Here is a 20735-nt window from a genome sequence, read left to right as displayed (position 1 = left end):
AATAGTAGACCTAAAAATTCTTCCAAAGTGTAAGTGATCATAAAATCAATATAATTATGTATCTTGAAGTTTCCTTATCCTATACCCATATTCTCCATTTATAGCGACATAATGTCTTTGACTTTACTTTTGGAACATATCCATATAGGTATGGCCATTGGGTGCAAGTATTGGCATGTGCAAATAAGCAAGTATGTATGGAGGGATTGATAGATTCATTATACAATTGATTCCCATGGTTGTAAACATAGACATAAATATGTAGTTAAATAATCACATAAATATGTAAATATATAAATACATATAATATCCTAAAATACACAACTCAATCGTTAAAATCATCCATCAATGGTAAAAAATGTCGGGGCGTGGCTTGGCGCGCAAACAAGATGGCCGCAAGCTAGAGGAGCTCCGGCGCATCGGTGCCTGCATCCTGTAAAATATCCTGTCAGGGACCCCCATAGCGGCCGAAAATGATGGCGGAGACGGCTCGCCCACCCCTCGCTGCAGCGGTCTGCTGAGCGGAGCGCGAAGTTGCTGGGCGGCGGCTCGGGATCGCCTGAGGAGTGAGACCGGCGGCTGGTGAGGAGAGCTGGAGCCCTGCGGCCGGCCGCACACGCTACTGTGCGCCGCGGCTTGCCACGTGACCCCTGGGCCGTGACCGTTGGAGCGCTGGTTGTGGCGGCCTGGTGGCGCGGCGGAGCTTGGATCTCGGGAGCACACTGAGGGCATATCGGAGGTCCGCACCGGGAGCACCAGCGGCGGAGCGGCGACGCTCGGCAGGTCAGTGGCCGGAGGCGCGGACGCAGGAGGCAGCTGATCCCCCGGGTGGGGGGCCTCTTGCCTGGCCGCCGCTTGGACGGGACACGTCCGGAGCCTTAACGGGGGTGGGCCCTGTGATCCGGGACCCGCCGGGGCCCGGCAGCCCGGAGGAGGCGGCGGAGGGGGCGCGCCCCCCTGCAGCGGCGATCGCGTGGCTGCCCCGGAGCGGAGACAGCGGACGGAGGAGGCGGCACGACCCCGGTGGAACCTGCAACTTGGGAGCCTCGGCCCTTGAGGAGGTGGAAGGCGAGGGATCACGACGCCCGACGCTTGGCGCGCTGCGAGACGCCCACCGACGGCGGGCACTTTCTGGCTCCCTACGTTGTGGCACCTAGACTGTGACGGTGACCGCTGAGCCGGGACGGGGGGCCGCCTGGAGTGCGGTGGGGCCCTGACACAGCGGCTGGCTCTGAAGAGGAGGGGCCTGCTGCGGCTAGACCGGGCCCATCTACCGGCGGACTGGACTACGGGCGGATGCCCACTGCACAACAGTTGGTTATGGGCCGGCTGCGCAATGCCCAGAAAGACGGCCGGGCCCCGGTGACGGGACTGGGTCCTGCCCCGGCGCCTGGAGACCCTGAAGCGGCCCCGCCCACTGCTCTGCTGGCCGCCAAGCTGGACTCGGTACTGGCGGCAGTGAAGCGGATCGGCTCCTCGCTTGAACAGACTAGGTCGTCGTTGGAAGCCCGCATCGACAAGGTCACGGTCGACTTCACGCTGCTCCACGCGGACCACCGCAAGTTGGCGGACAAGGTAGAGCAGCAGGAGAAAACTCTCCAGGAGGTGCGACCAGTTGTGTCTACTCATACAGCCGCCCTCCAGGATCTCATTGACCACGTCCATGCATTGGAGGACCGCGCGGAGGATGCAGAAGGGCGCTCTCGGCGCAACAACGTGCGCGTGGTGGGCCTGCCGGAGGGCGAGGAGGGGAGACAGCCGGAGCAGTATGTAGAAGTGTGGCTACGCAACCTGATCGGATCGGAGAAACTCTCCCCGCACTTCGTGGTGGAACGTGCCCACAGGGTCCCCACGCAGAGGCCCGCCCCGGGGTCCCGACCGCAGCCCTTCCTCTTCAAACTCCTCAACTATCGGGACAGGGACGTGGTGCTCCGCGAGACCCGGGGGATGGGCGACATCACTGTTGGCGGTGGACAGGTGCATTTCTTCCCGGACTACACTGCCCTGGTGCAGAGACGCCGCAGCAACTACCTGGCGGTGAAGCGTCGCCTGCGAGAACTAGGAATGTCATATGCTCTTTTGTTCCCCTCCCGCCTGCGGGTGGCCACCACGGATGGTGTCCGCATCTTCGACACGCCATCTGAGGTCTGGGATTGGCTGGAGGACACGGGGCGCAGTGATGGCCGGCGGCCACGGAGTCAGGAGGCTGCCACACCGCGCGGCAGGAGATCTCGCCAAAGGCAGGGAAGGAGGCGGTGGCACGCTGAGGGGCGGGGGCTGGCCCCCAGCCCGGAGAAGAGCAGACTGGAGCGCCAGGATGCGCTGGCGGCGGTGGCCACTCTCGGGTCGCCGGACGGCGGGAGTGGAGACGCTGCCCAAGAGCGGGGTGAAGTGTTGTCCAGCGGCTCATCCTCCCCATCAACTGTGATCTCTGACGACCAGCTGTTGCCGCTGGTCACTCCGCAGACATCGGACCAAGTGATGTAATATGAACGAAACTTTGAGGGACCTGGGGTCGCGGCTGGAGGTGCTCCTTGGGTATGGGTCCTGCAGCCCTCCGACGGACACTTTGTGGCTCCTGACTGTGCAGTGGGCGGAGGCATGAGCTGCGGATGGGAGCACGCCTGCTGCTGGACTACCGGGGACTGATGGACCAGGTGGGCTGCGGTGGTGGCTGAACTTCCGCCCCCCTGAGATAGGGCGGCTGCCCGAGCTAGGGCTCATCTGCCTTTGTGGGTGGCGTGGTGGGGGGTGGGGGGGGATCCTACACTCCCCGGGCCGGCGCTGCGCTCTGACTCTGGGGGTCCCTTCATGTCACATATATACAGGCATCCCTGCAGATGTGCACCCGCGCGGACTGACTCTCACTTGCCTGCCCCCTAGCCACAATTGGGCTTAGCTCTACTTAGCGAGCATTGTTACATGGTTTGGACGATTACCCGTAGAGGGGTTCGCCCTGTCAGTTCAGTTGGCCTGTTTGGCTCGGTTTTTCGCACGGCTTCATGGTGGTGCGTAGTTGCGTTGAGGTGTTTATGTTGCAGCTTTCTACATAGTCAGGTGAAGGCCCACCGCCCGCCGCCCCGGACGAGCGTCCCTACTCCCCTGCCATAGTATTACCCTTAGTCCTTTCCGTATGGCTGTTACAAATGTGATTACATGGAATGTCAGGGGCATGCATACACCGGCGCGGCGATACTCAGTCTATGCATACATGCAGCGACACGCGGTGGCAATCGCTCTCCTGCAGGAGACGCACATGACGGCTGGGGAACTGGGTAGGCTGCGTGCGCGCTGGAGGGGGGCAGGTCTATGGCACCACGTGTTCGGCGCACGCTAGAGGCACGCTGGTATGGATAAGGGCGGGTACCCCGTTTGTCTGTCTGCAGGCGCTGGTGGACCCTGGTGGGAGGTACACCTTAGTTCATGGGAAACTAGATGGCCAGCAGGTCCTGCTGGGGTCTCTTTATGCGCCAAATGTGGAGCAGCCATCCTACCTGGCCAGCCTGTCGTCGGTGCTGGAACCGTTTGTCGGCCTCCCCTGGCTTTTGGGGGGGGACTTTAATTCCGTGCTGGATGTGCACATGGACCGGTCCTTTCCGCCCCTGCGGGGCATGCAGGTGGGATCGAACGCCAGGGCCCTCGCCGCATGGCTGTCTCACTGGACGCTCACTGACCTGTGGCGGAATGCCCATCCGGGCGACCGAGTGTACTCCTACTACTCCGCGGTCCACGGCCTCCATGTTCGGTTGGATAGGGTGGTGGGCACCCATTCGGTGCTTCCGTGGGTGACCCGGGCGGAATACATGGGTCGGACGCACTCGGACCACAATCCACTTATTCTGGGGCTTCGCTGGAGGCCCGATAGGCCCCCGGTGCCGACGTGGCGTCTTCAGACAGCGGCGCTGGAGGACCCGGAATTTCGGGCCTCCCTGGGCACTGCAATCGAACAGTATTTTGATCTCAATGAGGGCTCCACGGATAGTGAGCTGATAGAGTGGGACGCGCATAAGGTGTACATCAGGGGCCATTGCATAGGTGCGACCTGGAATATTCGGAAGCAGTTGGCGGGGGCTCTCGCCTCCTTGGAATCTCGCCTACTCTCATGGGAGGTGCGTGGTGAGGGGGGGGGCTCGGACGCGAGCCATCTATCTGACCTCCGGGCGCAACATGCCGATCTCCTTGAGCGGCTCCGCTGCCTTAATTATGCGGCGCACTCGGCCCGGGTACACGCCACGTCAGACAGGGCAGGGAGGCTTCTGGCCTGGCTCATCCGGCAGGATACGACTCGTACCCCCGTGGGTGCGATCGCGGGGCCGGACGGAGTGCTGGTTCACACGCAGTGGGAAATCCACCGGGCGTTCACGGCACATTACACCTCTCTGTACCGGTCAACGGGTAGGAGGAATGCGTGTGAGCTGGATGAGTTCCTGGAAGCGGTGGAATTACCGGTGGTTCCGGAGGAGTACCATGAGAGCCTGGAATGCCCCCCCACGATGGAGGAGATAGGGGACGCTATTTCCTCTTTAGCCTCAGGAAAAACGCCGGGACCGGACGGACTCCCGGCGGAATACTACAAAACTCACCGTGAGTCCCTTATCCCTAAGCTTCATAGTCTCTACTTGGCCGCCCTAGAGGAAGGCACATTGCCAGCGTCGCTAAAGGAGGCTTATCTGATCTCCCTGCTTAAGCCGGGGCGAGACGCCACGCAGCTGGGGTCCTATCGCCCGCTCGCCCTACTCAACACGGACTATAAAATATTGGCGAAGGTGCTGGCGGAGAGACTGGCGCCGGTGGTGCCTACGCTGGTGCACGGCAACCAAAATGGTTTCGTGCCCAAGCGCAGCACTTCGCTTAATTTACGGCGGTTCTTTAGGGTGATGGGGGAGAGCACCCGACCATGGCCCAGGGCGGGCTGTTTGGTCCTGGACCTCGAGAAAGCCTTTGATTGTTTGGAATGGGGATACCTAGTGTCGACACTGTCGAGGTTCGGATTGGGGCTGGGCTTCCTGCAACTTGCGGCTCTGCTGTACAAAGGACCCACGGTGCGGGTGCGCACGGGCCCATATGTCTCGGATCCCATCGTAATTGGCCGGGGCACTAGGCAGGGGTGTCCGTTGTCGCCCCTCCTGTTTGCGCTTGCAATGGAGCCGTTGGCGGCGACGCTCCGTGGGGAACTTGCGGATGGCATCCCGCTGGGGGACGCAACCCATCAGGTGTCCCTTTATGCGGATGACCTCCTAGTATATGTCAGGGATGTATCTTCCCTTCCTGAGGGGCTGGATCGCATCCTACACACCTTTTGAGCGGCTCTCAGGCCTCCGAGTGAACGCGGCCAAATCCTGTCTGTACGCCTTTGGGGGCGACGTCCAGGACCCCGGCTACTGCCTTGGAGGAGTGCGGGTACAGTGGCAGCCGGACACCTTTCGCTATCTGGGTGTCCAGATCTATCGCCGCCCGGCGGACCTAGTAGAGGGTAATCTGGGACGCGCGGTGACCGCGATCCGGACCCAGATGGCGTTTTGGAGCACGCTTACCCTTTCGGTGACTGGCCGAATAGCACTCGTTAAAATGGTGGTACTGCCCCGTCTGCTGTACTATTTTGCCAACTTGCCGGTGTACCTACCGGTGTCCTTCTTTGCGCCCCTCACGTGCTCCCTCCACGACTTCATATGGGGAACGGCGCGCCACAGAGTTGCGCTGCCGAAATTGTGCCTTCCCGTGGGTGGGGGCGGGCTCGGGATGCCCTGCCTGGAGCATTACTATCTGGCCGCACAGCTGCAGTGGGTGGCTCGCTGGCTGGCTGACAGGTGTCGTGAGGATACGGCGACAGCGGAGAATCCGCCGCTATCATTGACCGAGCTCCTCAAGATTTTTCACCCGACGACGGGAGCGCTGAAGCCTAAACCATTGCTATTAGTGGTGGCTTGTAAAAGCTACCGAAGAAGCCTCCGGCTGACGAGGGCCACGCTCCCATACGCCCCGGCCATCCCACTGGAGGGTTCCCCTTGTGGGCGAGACACGTTGGGAGCTGCGGAGTTACGGGATTGGCACGCGGTTGATATTCACACCATGGAGGACCTATACCATGAAGGGGGCCTCTTGCCGTTTGCGACCCTCGCAGAAGAGACGGGGCTGGCGCAGGGCCAGTTTCTCCGTCACCGGGCCTTGTTAGAGACTCTGGTGGGTCACTGGGGGGACCTCCAGGTGGAACCGGAGCAGCATTTAGTGCTGCAGTATCTCCATGTTATGGGCCGAGGAGGACACCTGATCAAGTGGTTCGCTGGGGCCTTACGGATTCATGCGGCGCCGAGTCTGGAGACACTGCGCGAGAAGTGGGAGGGGGACCTTGCCCGCCCTATGGTAGACAGGGAATGGGAGGGAGCGCTGAGGGGGCCAAGGAGGGTGCCCCAAAATATGAGATTCCGTCAAATACAGTTTTTTGTCCTACACAGGGCCTACCTCACACCGGGCGCCATCAATAAGTATTTTTGCAGAACGGACGCGTGCTGCCCCCGTTGTGCGACGCTTGGCGCCGACCTGATCCACATGCTGTGGGGCTGCCCCACACTGCAGATATACTGGCAGGCGATACATGGGGAACTCCGCAGGTGTACGGGCCGGGAGATTCCATCGGAGTGGCCCACATACCTGCTGCATCTCTTTCCCCGACCGCCACCGGCTAAGATGGCCTGTCGTTTCCTTGATCTGGGGATAATAGTGGCTAAGCGGCTCATCACCAAGCGCTGGAAGGCAGATACCGCACCGCATGTGCGAGCGTGGTGTAGCTCTTTTATGGTGTGGGCGAAGGCAGAAGAGGTGGCGCTTCGGCGAGAGGAGACACTGGGCCTCAGGACGACGCCCGTCGCCGCCCAGTGGGGGGAAATGAGGCAGCTCCTGTCACAATCGGAGCAGGTGGCCCTGGGGGAGGGCACGGCTGCGCTATAGGAGCCGCGTTAGGCGATGGGGCACTGTTCACTTGACCGGGACTCCGCGCTGGTGGGTGCGACTGGCTGGCTGGCGAAGACAGTGCAAGCCGCAGATAGGATATCAGCGCCTGATTCCCTTTTTGAGTGGTGGGGGCCAGGGAGGGTGGAGCCTGATGGGAGAGGGGTCAGCGAAGTGGGGGCCGACTAGACTAGAAGACGCAAGCTGCTGTTGTACATTGTTTTAGTTGTTAGATTGTTGGAAGGACAGCTGCCCAGCTACAGACTGGGGAGTATAGCACTGTTTATATAATTATTCGGGGAAGCACTGAGAATAGCACACAATTGGCATCAACGCTGGTGAGCGGATGCTCTCCACTAGGGCTGGGGTCATAACGATACGAATGGAGATGGATTTACTTATGACCTGACAGGTTATACCTTGGGACACAACCGGTTACAGTACACTTAATGTAACGCACCATGTTTGTATCAGTTATACATTGACGCCTGACTACAAGATTTATGTAACAATGCTATTTGATGAAGTATGATGTATTGTGTGGTTTTACCTGCAACGAAAACACTCTAATAAACAGATTTCTAAATAAAATCAATGGTTAAAAATGTCCATAAAATTACTATGTAAACTTTCCATGTGTAATGGATATAATATTCATGCATCCGAAATTCTATGAGTACTAATTCAATATTTCCAATCCTACTCCTACATTAATGATAGGAAATTCACCAGATTTGGGTTCATCTATAGTACTATTGTCAGTTGGAGAGTAAAGTTCTGAGATTAAAATGGTTATGATATAGATGGTATTCGATTAGAGTAAAGAGGATTTCATTCTTGAAAAGGGTTTTCTTGTCATGATTAAATCACACATTTAAGTGCATGTGTTATAAAGATATTTCCATAGAACATACTCCTATAAAATATGACTTTCATAAAAATGTATAGAGATCCTCGCTTGTATTGAGACTCCCCGGCTGCTTGGTATCTAACTCCAATATAAATTGTGTTTCTAGTCTCCTCAGTTTGGCTTCCCTGTTGCCCCCTCTTTTGTCTAGTGGGATTGCATCAAGCACATAATACCGCAAATGTGAGAGGTTGCTGTCATGGCATTCTTTAAAATGTCTGGCAACAGGGTAGCTCGGGTCGTTGTTTGTAATGGCCCTTGTATGTTATAGGATTCTCTTATGTACCGCAAGTTTGGTACTTCCAATATATTTTAAATTGCAGCTAAATTCAAAACATAGACCGCATATTCAGTCTTGCAGGTCAAATGTTGAGTAATGGGCCGGGGAACATTATTAAAAGCTGTACAATATTCTATCTTATTAGTACCAAACTTGCAGGCCTTGCAACTACTGCATTTAAAGAAAACCCTTTCTAGCGGTCAACCAAGAGCCCATGTTCTGGTCCTCTGGATTATTGCAGACCAGGGCATTACCCATAGATGCAGTTTTCCTATACGAAATAGCTGTTTTTTTAGTTAAACTCTGCCCTATAACCGGGTCATCTGAGATTATGGGCCAACTATGTCTCATTATTTCTCTGATCTGTTTTTCTTGTCTCGAGAATGACCTGAGTAGTATAGGTTCATTCAGTGATCCCACTGATTTCTCTAGTTTATTTTTGTAAGTTAATAGCTCATCTCTGGGTTTTTGTTTTGATTTTGTTATGGCTCTATCCACTATTTTTGTCTTGTATCCTCCTTCCAAGAATCTAGCTTTACTCTCCTTTTGTTTCTTTTGACATTCTGATTCACTACTACATATCCTTCTTATTCAAAACATTTCCCCATAGGGGATGCTGTCTATTAAATGACGGGGGTGCGCGCTGGATGCGTGCAGTAACGTATTGCCTGCTGTGTCTTTACGATATTTGGTAGTAGATATAGCATTATTCTGAATCTTAATTTCTACATCCAATAAAGTCACACTTTCCTCACTAATGTTTGATGTGAACATTAAATTTACATCATTCACATTCAATTGTGTTATAAATTCTTCTTCGCCTTCCTCTGTCCCCCGCCAAATTATGAATGTCATCTATAAATCTCAGCCAACAAATTATATTGTCATGGCAGATGTGACCATATTGTTTCCTGAGGACCAGCTCCTCCCACCATCTCATGAATAGACATGCGTAGCTGGGGGAGAAGCTGGCCCCCATAGCTACGCCCTGCACTTGTTGATATATCTGGTTCTGGTTTAAATTATTGTTTAAACAAAATGTCAACAAATCAATCATTCTATTATGTTGCACAAATTGCATTGGCCTACGTGATAGAAAGTATTCCGTGGCTCTAATTCCGTCCCCATTTTTGATGCAGGTGTACAATGATGATACATCCAATGCTATCATGCGATATCCCTTTTGCCATTGTATGTTGTTGATTTTTCTCAAGAAATCGCTTGTGTCCTGTACATATGATTCTAAGCCATGGACATGTTCTTGAAGAAAATAGTCAATATAACACAACATATTCTCACAGGCCGAGATGATTGTTCTTCCTGGTGGCTTATGTCTGTCCTTATGTACTTTGGGGATGAAATAGATTTTTGGAATGGTCGGGTGTTCCTTCTTAAGATATTTATATTCATCAGGACTCCACATTCCTAAATTTTTCCATGCCAGTAACTTTGTCATAAAACAATCCAAAGTATTTTTATATTTCAGGAAGGAGCTTTTCCTGTAGCATTCTGTATTGCCCAATTGCCCTATAGCCTCAATCATATACTCCTTCATATATATATATTCACTGCAAAAACCATAGGTTTTACAGACGTTCTAGTTAGGAATTAGCATTTAAAAACCCTTAGAAATTCACTGAAAAAAACATAGGTTTCAGGGACGTTCTAGTTAGTTGGGCATTTGACTCCTATAAAACCAGAGAAATTCGCCTGTTATAGTTGGTTGAGCTAACTATAACTCGTGCGCCCGCAATGCACTGTTGATGATGTCACATACTACATTACTCATGACATGGTCAGTGACATCACTGATGTCACTATCTCAAATGACATCACTGATGACCTCACTCATGACCTCATCCACGTGACAATCTGATGCACATACTGATGCTCTAATATAAACTTTGATACACCCATTGTAAAATGCTGACTACTTTTTTTGAAACCATACACAGAAGAATGCCATTTACTACATAGCACTCGCTATTTCCTAGGTCTACACACACATCCAGTCACTTATACATGTGAATTCGAATTTCAAAGGTTTTTTAAATGCTCATTTCTAAGTATAACGTCTCTGAAACCTATGTTTTTTTCAATGAATTTCAAAGGTTTTTTTAAATATCGAACTACTATAGTGTATTTGTCATTAATACTATTTTTTCTAACTTTCCAACTACATAAAATAAACTGCGAAAGTACTGTGTAACTTAATACATTTCATAAATTACAATGAGTTTTTAAATAATACAAAACAATTTAACATTCAGGTAACAATTTTTCTCCCTTTTTTTGCTGTCATCAGCTACCACTTAACTTCACTATTCACAGTGATGCCAGTGTGGTTTCATCATAAACAGCAGGGGAAAAAAAAACAATCAACTAGATTGTTAAAAAAACCAAAACCCTAATTCTCTAAAATATAATACAAAATCAACACATCCAATAGTACTTCAAATGTTCAAAGATTACCTTTACTTCGTAGATTGTCTGCAAATTTACCCAATACGCCAGATAATGTATCAAAAATTTTGCTTTGAAAGCATCCAGTATGAATTCCTTCAAGATCTTACGTAGTTTCTCTGCACATTTTCCCAATATGCCAGATAATATATCAAATATTTCGCTTTGAAAGCATCCAGTATGAATTCCTTCAAGATCTTATGTAGTTTCTCTGCACATTTTCCCAATACGCCAGATAATGTATCAAAAATTTCGCTTTGAAAGCATCCAGTATGAATTCCTTAATGATCTATACACCTTCCCATTAAAGCTGAATAGTGTATCTAAAATCTTTGTTTCAGAAAAATTAAGTATGAGTTGGGTAATTCATAAGGCAATCTCAGTTTCATTTCCAAGTGTGTATCATTACAGTGACTCCAACCATTATTACACTTTAAATACACTGTATAATGTCCACTTGTAGTAGTACTTCCAGCATGGAAAACAATAGCAACGGTTGCAAAAGTTCTTCCAGAAATAGATACTTGATTAGCAACAAAAATGTTAATTTTGGTTTCCACTTTTCTTCCATTTGGTTGACACCGTTACAGCATTATAATCAAATATTTTCCATATCTTTGTAGGCATAATGCAGATAGCATTCTTGATTTACAACGAGAACACATCATCTCATGATCAGCTTCTTTTACTAATTTGGAAAATGGTACAGATTTGCAGTCCGGTATTGTTAAATATAAAAATCGTTCTCTGTCAACTATAGTGCTTGAAGTTAACGAACACTCTTCACATTTATGTTCCCATTTGTAACTGAGTCCAAAAACTCTCAATCTGAATTCCTTCATCTTCTAGTACTCCAAGCATAACCATCAGAAATTCTTGTGCATCTTGCTGTTCTTGCTGCATATTAGCACTGAGCGTTAAAGATCCAGTACATGTATCCAACAGTTGGCGAATACCAGAAGCAGAATGAATCTTACTTCTATAAGTTCTCAATTCTTGAAATAAAGTGTAGAGTGCAGAACAAAGTTTTTTCCTGACTTTCCATAATTTCACTACAAACATCTTCAAGATAAAATATAACATTTAGAATGACACTACCATAGCAGTTGACACCAGAAGCATCTTCTAATTGGTATCCAACATCATCACTTGTTTGTATTTTCTGCTTCTTTACATCTTTTCTTTTCTGTTGATTTTCTTTCTGCTTTTCAACCATAGTTAACTCTTCAACATATTTGCGTTTTGAACACACAACACATTTCTCATAAATAGGATATTCACCTAAATGGAGAACATAAAGCCTTCTCAAACGATTATATTCTCTTACACAATTAACATCAGCACTAACCTTGTTCTCATCAAAATCAATTAAATACAAACCAGGCAAAGTTCTAACTCGAGATAATGCAACATATGGCATTCCCTCTTTAAACACAGTTTTTCCAACATTTACCAAAGCATTATCTACACTTAAACCTTGTGATTTGTGAATAGTTATTGCATATGCTAAACAGAAGGGAAACTGTTTTCTACGAACATACAAGTCTTTTACAAGCAAAAAACGTGCAGCAGAACGTGCAATCTGTCTAACCGCTGCAATCTGATCAAATTTAACTTTCAAAAATTCAATTCCATTTCTATTTTGATATTTCACAAAATCAACAACTTTCCCCATTGCTCCATTCACTAAACCTTCTTCTACATTCAGATTACGCTTCAAAATTACCCGACAGTTTAAACATGCATTTAAAAAATTCTAAGCCAGCAGTTTTTGATACAGACTTCTCCAAAGAATCCAATTTAGTCTGTAGTTTTTCTGAAAAAACAATTGTTATTCCTTGATGCTCTATTTTATCACTAGCTTCAATGTGAACTATTTCTTGATTTATTTTTTTTCTTTTTTTCCCCCAATTTCATAAGCTCTCTATTAAATGTATAACACTCTTCAACTGTAGGCATTAGCAAAATATAGACTTTTTTTCTTTCATTTTCTTGTACATTACTTCTGCTGATGTGTTTTCATTTGTAAACAAGTTCTTTAGTAGACTACTTTGAAAAGCTTCTTTACCATGTTTGCTTAGAACACCAATTCTTACATCTTTTAGAATATTTGCATAATCTTTATCTCTTGCTTGTCACATACAGAGTGAGTTCTTTATTATCAAAATTTAACCACAGATTTACATTTCCAATACTTCCCAGAGATTTCTTTGTGTCTTTATGTAGAAGAGTTTTAAACACTGGTTCTCCTTCTACAGGGGTTAGTTGTAGCAGATCTCCAAAATACAGTTAAATGCTTTCCTCCAAAGAGAACGTCGTAATCTGTTTTTAATACCTGTTGCAGTCTTAAGTGTACAAACGCAAGCATTAAGTTTGAGACCATGCTCACCTCCTCAATAATTAAAAGTTTCATTTTCTTCAGCACTCTTGACACTTCATAAGCTTCTCCAGACAACTTCTGATATTCTAATTTATTATCAGGCTCCAGTGGTAACCTCAATAATCTATGCAAAGTAACTCCTTTAACATTGTGTGCAGCTAATCCAGTTGGAGCTGTTACCACACAACATAAATGTGAACCAGTAGTTTTTTTAAGATAACTGTTCAAAACTTTAATTAAAAAACTTTTACCTGTCCCAGCTTGACCACGGATATACATCAGAAGAAGTTTAAAAGATGAACATAGACATTCTTTTTTTTTTTTTTGCAACAAACCATGTTCTATCTGTTCTCTCACTTGCACATATATTTCTTTCTGTTCAACATTTACTCTTTCTTCTAACTTTTCCAATGTTATATTCTCCTCGTGTGCTTGTTGCATTACAATTTCGACTTCTTGCATAGCAATCGCTGCTTCATTTTCCAGCATTGGTTGTCCATGAGGATCTTGACTACATGGACCACTACTTTGACTATCTTAAGAACTTTCATCAGCTATTTCAGCTATAATAGTCTTTTCCTGTTCAACTTCATCATTCAACATTTTTAAATATGTAGGGAAAATTGGACATCGAATGCTATCTTTACAAGCATTAAAAGAATCTTCGTAGCCGTCAAACTCTCCAAGTAATTCACTTTCGCTACGCCATGGTTTAAACAGCTGCAGAAGTGCTAAATAGTAAAATTCTCGCTCATCTGGAGTTTCACAACTAAGTGTCTTGTGGTTTATAAGATTACCCTTTGTATGTTTTTCTAAACAACCATGACATCCAACTACTGCAAACTTTCCTTTTAAATTCTCTTTAACATTTCTTTTGAAGCTGTAATGTTGAAGTACTTCATACAGACATAGCTGTTCCAGATGTTGACTCCTTTTCGGATAGTATGTGTCCAACCTATTCGTTTTAAGAATGTCTGTACTATCTGGCTCATTTGCTGCTAATTGTTCAATTTCTTCCAATGATTTCAACGCTATTTCGTTTGCAGGCAAGACCTAAACTTACCCAAATGATTCCTGGTGACTTTGAATATAAACTTGAAGAACACAAGCAATCTGAACATTCATACGATCCAATTTCTCGGTGGCAAAGCATTTTCAAACTAAAGCTGTTCAATTTTTTGCTAAGACTATTCTCTTGTGCAATTTCTTCCCACATTTGTTTCATCTCTGTTTTTTCAGATTTTGTTATGTACGATGTAACATAACGTGCAACAGCAATTGAGTTATCCGCAATATACTGGATGTCCATGTTCGCATTCTACATTTTTAAAATGACTGGATTGTAGTCATTGATATACTTTGACACTTCTGTTTTTTTAAGTTGTAGGTATTATTTGGAGATTTCAGAGTTATTGTGTGCCTCACAGAAGAAAAAAAATAATTTACTCTTCCTTTACAAATGACTGGATGGGGAAAACCAAACCGACATTTGGTGTAAAATATTCCTTTAGACTTGTATTTTCTTCTGCAGTACTTTCCACAACGGTGACTTTGGAAACGTAAAACTTGCTGTCTCAAGCTTCTATCTCCTCCTTCTCTTGGAATCTCACATGTCACATACTGTTCGATGGAAAATAATACTGTTTCATCAGAATCAGTTCCAAATTTAGGGGCATCCTTGACCCATAGTAGCATATGTATATGAGGTGCACCTCTTGCTTGGTACTCCTTTCTCCTAAAGAAATCGGTAACTTCTCCAAGAGGTGGATTCTTTTTATTACAGATAAAGACATCATACCTTGAAACTTATGATTAAAATATCTGCACACATTTACAGGATCCAATGAACAGAGTTCACCAGGAGTCTTAATTTCAATATTTTTTATATTAGAATTCGCTTCTCTTAAACACTCAAGCAAATCTTCCCATGCATACTCTGCACAGCTAAGTGTGACAAACCATGTTTGTGTACCTAAGTTCCGAAACATACACTTGAGTTCTCCATGACGACGATACCAATACTCATTTGTTCCACATTGACATGCCGCCAAATTGATTAACTGTGCTTTTAAATTTTCATCTGTTACTTGAACTTTATCCACAAATTCATTTGCAGATGCCCAAATGCCCAACCTTCGCCGCCAGGTTTCCACACCCGTTGTCCAAGGGCAATGGGATATGGATGAACTGTTCAGGCAGATTTGGGTACGCTTTTCTGCCACTTCCACTCATTCCGCTAGTAGTATGCAAGCTCATGCAACAGTCTCTCAAGATGATCCAAGTTGCTCCCACATGGGCACGGCAACCATGGTTCACAACACTCCTCGAACTCTCAGTAGTTCCACACCAAAAACTACTACTCTCCCAAAACTGCTAACGCAGAACCATGGTGAGATAAGGCACCCAGATCCAGCACAACTGAATCTAGCAATCTGGCTCCTGAAGTCCTAGAGTTTGGTTACCTTAACCTCCCACCGGACTGTATGAACATTATCAAAGAAGCCAGACACCCTACTACTAGAGCTTGCAATGCAGCCAAATGGAAACGATTCGTTATTTACTGCAATAACAACAAAATTAACCGGCTAGACGCTTCCATTCAGAACATCATTTGCTATTTGCTGCATCTACAAAGCTGTAATCTAGCATACTCATCCATTCGATTACATCTAGCTGCCCTAGCCGTCTACCTGCAAAACAAGCAACATTTGTCATTGTTTAGAGTACCCACTATCAAAGCCTTTATGGAAGGCCTTAAAAGGATAATTCCTCCCAGATTGCCACCCTCTCCGGTGTGGAACCTGAACATTGTACTTACTAAACTCATGGGTCCCCCATTTGAGCCTTTACACAAATGTGAATTGCAGTTCCTTATGTGGAAAGTAGCTTTTCTTGTCGCATTCACCTCTCTCAGGAGAGTAAGTGAGACCCAGGCTTTAACCATACAAGAACCATTCTTACAAATACATCGTAACAAAGTGGTTCTTAGAACAAATCCAAAATTCCTTGAAAAAGTAATCTCTGCTTTCCATCTTAATCAATCAGTAGGGTTACCAGTGTTTTTCCAAATCCCAGATTCTGTAGTAGAGAGAGCTCTTCACACGCTTGACATCAAAAGAGCTTTACTTTATTACATTGACAGGACTAAAGCCTTTAGGAAGACGAAACAACTGTTTGTAGCTTTCTCTCCACCTCATAAAGGCAACCCCATCTCCAAAGCTGGGATTGCCAGGTGGATAGTCAAATGCATTCAAATATGCTACCAAAAGGCCAAACACACATTAACGATTCCCCCTAGAGAGCATTCAACACGCAAACTAGGGGCTTCCATGGCATTCTTAGGGAACATTCCCCTAGAAGATATTTGTAAGGCAGTGACATGGTCTACTACACATACCTTCACCAAACACTATTGTGTAGACGAATCAACAGGCTTCTGTATGCCAGGTTGTTCTTAAGACACTTTCCAAACCACTGCAACGGATACAGGTGACCACCGCTAGGGGAGACACTGCTGTACAGTCTATGCACAAGTATGAATTCTGCAGCTCATATGCCTCGAACGGAAAATGCTACTTACCAGTATGCATCTGTGCCTGGCATGTAGACCTGCAGAGATTCATACGCCCACCGCCTCCCCGGCACCTGTATCTGTTCCAGTGTTATCTTACTCAGATACATTCACATGGACATCTTATCTATTTCTTACAACCTCCATCATTTCCCAACATGGCGAAAAACAATCTGAGGATGGGGGTGATGCCCATGAGCACTATCGTCCAAGGGAGGAGTCACCTATCTCGTGACTACAAAAGACTTCTTCCAAGACAACAACAAGGTGCAAGCATCCGAGCCCAACACCAGATTGCGATCTATGCACAAGAATGAATCTCTGCAGCTCTACATGCCAAGAACAGATGTATACTGGTAAGTAGCATTTTCCTTCTGACCTCTGCTGTATCACAATTTATTGCAAAGATTTAACATGCCAGGTCAAAGTATTATCGCCTGGAATGTGCGGGGCCTGCACACTCCTTCCCGCCGCTATGCAGTATACTCCTACCTCAGACATAATGCTGAAATAGCTTTCCTACAAGAACCGCACCTACTGCATTCGGATGCATCCAAAATGCAGAGTGGATGGAGTGGGCGAGCGTTTTTCAAAGTCTCCCCCCCCCCCCCCCCACTTGGTGTCTGCAGCCTTACATGTTGCAGGACCCCCTTTCCGTGAGTCCCTTATTGCTGCTATTACTGAATACTTTGAACAAAACATGGGTACGGCTGCGTTAGACCTGGTGGAATGGGATGCACTAAAGGTTACACTGTCTGGCACTGCCTGAGATGCGGTATGAGGAAAGAAGTGGGAAAAGAATTGCTAGAAGTGGAACTTATCTTTAATCGCGCTTGAGACATGTACTGCTGCCGTGTCCACCTGCGCTCCGAAACTAGCGGATGCGGCAAAAACGCATGCGAAATTGTTTGAGCGGCTGAGATGCCTGAACTGCACGGCACACTCTGTGAGGACACAAGCAACAGCTGACCGTTTGGGAACCTTTCTCGCCTGGCTGATTAGTCAGTTAGACCTATTACTGCACTGTTATCGCCCAGCGGTGTGATGCGCTACATGCAGCATGAAAAACATGCAGAGATGGTCCTCCATTTAATGAAAATATATCAGTCAATGCTGGAAGCGTCTGATTTGGATATAGGATCTTTCTTTGGAAATCTCTTTCCCCATGCTGACCCCAGATCAACGTATGGAGTTGGACACCCCCATTACACCTACTGAGATCCAGGTCGCGAGGCACGCCTTATTCTCCAGGAAGGTGCCGGGCTTGGACGGCATCTCATCCGAGTTTTATGAAACGCATGTTGACCTCCTGGCTCCACAGTTGCACCGGATGTATGAAGAGTTACTCCAGTCCACACACAGGATTTCCTCAATGAAGCTATATTAGTCACTTTACCAAAGCCTAATCGAGACCCCACTCAACTAGGGCCATACCGCCTGCTGGCGCTATTAAATGTGGATTATAAGATACTGGCTGGAGTGCTGGCGGAGAGATTGGACTTATTGACGCCCCATTTGATACATAAGGATCAAAACTAGTTTGTCCCGGCACGCACCACCTCTTTCAATTTGCGCAGGTTATTCCATGTGATGAGAAGCGCCCCTATACACTTGGCCCCGATCTGGGTGTTTAGTACTTGATTTGGAAAAAGCTTTATACACCATTGAGTGGCCATTCTTTTCAATGTTTTACCGAGATATGGGATTGGCCCATATTTTATCCACCTAGTTAAGCTTTTATATGACAGACCGACCATTAGGTTCCGGACTGGGAGCTTAATTTCCAAACCCATAAAAGTGCGCTGGGGCACCAGACAAGGCTACCCTCTATCTCCCCGTATCTTCTCACGGGCTATTGAGCCATTGGCCCTGGCCATTTGTGCCTCTGCAGACCTATGGGTTATACCGCTGGGTGCGGACACACACACACAATATCATTAAATGCAGACGATCTCTTACTATACATCAGAGATATCGGATGTGTCCCGCATGTCATACCTAACATTCTAACCCTCTTTGCACACCTAACTGGATTGCGTGTTAACTGGGGGAAATCATGCTTATTTCCTTTTGTCCCCCCCATACACCAGATACGGCCCTCACTGTTTTTTTGATGTCCCAGTTCCTTGGCAGTCGACCATGTTTCGATTTTTGGGTGTCCGGATTTTTCATACAAATCCAGATCTAATAGATGGCAACCTCACTAGGGCGCTCACCTCTCTGACGTCGCAGATAGCATTCTGGAAAACACTTGCTCTTCTGGTAGCAAGAAGAGTGGCTCCTATTAAAATGGTGGTGTTGCTTCATCTTTTACATTACTTTACCTACCTACCACTGTACTTACCCCCTCCTTTATTTCGTCCAATTGAGCGCAAGCTCCACGATTCAATATGGAATGCATCACGCTGTAGAGTGGCGCTAGTGATGCTATATGTTTGAGGCATATAAGCTGTAGATCATATGCTTATGCATAGATCGCCATCTAGTGTTGGGTCCAGATGTTTGCACTTTGTTTTTGTTCTAAGAAGTCTTTCCAGTCATGAGGTAGGTGACTCCTCCTTTCGGTGATGGTGCGCATGGGCATCGACTCCATCCTTAGATTGTTTTTTTCCACCATCAGGTTCGGATGTGTATTGCTGCGCTCCGGTTCGGTACTGTTTTCGGACCCCTTCGATGTGCAGTCCACTACAATCGACAGTATTGGTATCGATCAGGGTTCCTCCTTCAACGCACATCGTCTCACCTCTGAAAACCTTTGATCGGGAAACTCGTGGCAGGCTGTCGGGCCTACCTGCGCTGACCGTGCTAGCAGTTGATGGAATGGACTACCTTCAAGTTCTGTCCCGGGTGTCGTACTAAGTTTCCACGCACCGACTTGCATGAAGTGTGCAACCTCTGCTTCTCCTCTGGAACACGACGAGAAGGACTGCGACGCGTGTTGATCATTTCGATTGAAAAAGACACTTTGTGGCCGTAAACATCAAGCTCAAGGAGCCGAAGAAGAACAACTGATCTCCGACATGGAAGAAGAGTAGCAGATTACTCCGGGTTAGCGTACCGAGAGTAAAGAAGACCCCTTTGCCCCTTAAACATAAAACAAAGGCTCCGGTCCCTCATCTGACCGTGGGCCAAGGTTGGCATCGACAAAAAGTTTCTGACGCCCTGCTCTCGGACCCAGCTCCGAAACACAAAGAGAAGCCTTCGTGCTCGGGCCGGCCCCACTCTGATGCCGAACCAACACCTTCGGCGCCGAAACACAAGTCCCAGCATGTGTTAGTCACAATAGCACCGTTGTCTAAGACTCCACCTTCGATACCGAAAGGCTCGGAGCCGAAACCTTCAACGATGAAACTGGCACATAAAGAGAAAGACTCTCCCTCTAAAGAGCCTCGGCATGATGCCCCGCCTTCGGATCTGAAGCAGAAAAAACTGGTGATCAACCCTGAAACAGGACATATTCATGCCACTCTTCCAAAAAACAGACGATTAACCTATCAGAGGACTACCACATTCCTCTCCAAAGAAAGAGTGTGGGTACTAACCCTTCTCCCCCTTATATGCCACCTCCTTTTTCTACTGATCCCATCTTGCTCATCACACCATCAAATTCACCACCACCACTTTCACCTGACCCACAGGATGAAGAGGGTGAGGATCAGGATAGGCCACAGGACACTGACCCTTGGGAGGATTATCATACAGATCGAAACACAGACAATGACCCTGATTTGTATCCCTCCAGACCCTCCCCACTTGACGACAACATTGGGTACATTGAGCTCCTTAACAGAGCTGCTCAATATCATGGGGTGGACCATAAGGAGCCTTTAGAAGAGGATTTCCTCTTTGAAACGCTTACTTCTTCCCAAAGAGCTACTCATACCTTACCAATAGTCAAAGGCATGTTAAAACTCACGGATGAGGTATTGAAAGACCCTTTAAGTGCAAGGATTATTACACCTAGGGTGGATAAAAAAATATAAACCCGCTCCCAACGACCCTGTTTAAAATAGAGGCCAGCTGCCCTTTAAACCATCTAGAACTGCTAGCAATTTTTCTAGCATATATCTCCTTGCAGAACACCTTCCAGGAGTAAACAACCAAATTGCAGATTTGCTCAATCATCGACACCAGATCCACGAATAGTAACTCCACCCTCCGGTTCTCCTCCCATTCTTCAAAATGTGGG

At 47.3% G+C, this 20735-nt stretch overlaps 1 protein-coding gene across 2 annotated transcripts in view; it reads left to right on the top strand.

Moving 5' to 3' along the window:
• Positions 1-20735, top strand: part of GTF3C1 (general transcription factor IIIC subunit 1) — a 1956011-nt gene that overhangs the window by 36406 nt on the left and 1898870 nt on the right. The window lies entirely within an intron of this gene.

The sequence above is a fragment of the Triturus cristatus genome, chromosome 10 (genome assembly GCF_964204655.1).
Source record: "Triturus cristatus chromosome 10, aTriCri1.1, whole genome shotgun sequence".
Lineage (NCBI taxonomy): Eukaryota > Metazoa > Chordata > Amphibia > Caudata > Salamandridae > Triturus > Triturus cristatus.
This window is presented reverse-complemented; position numbering and strand designations above follow the sequence as displayed.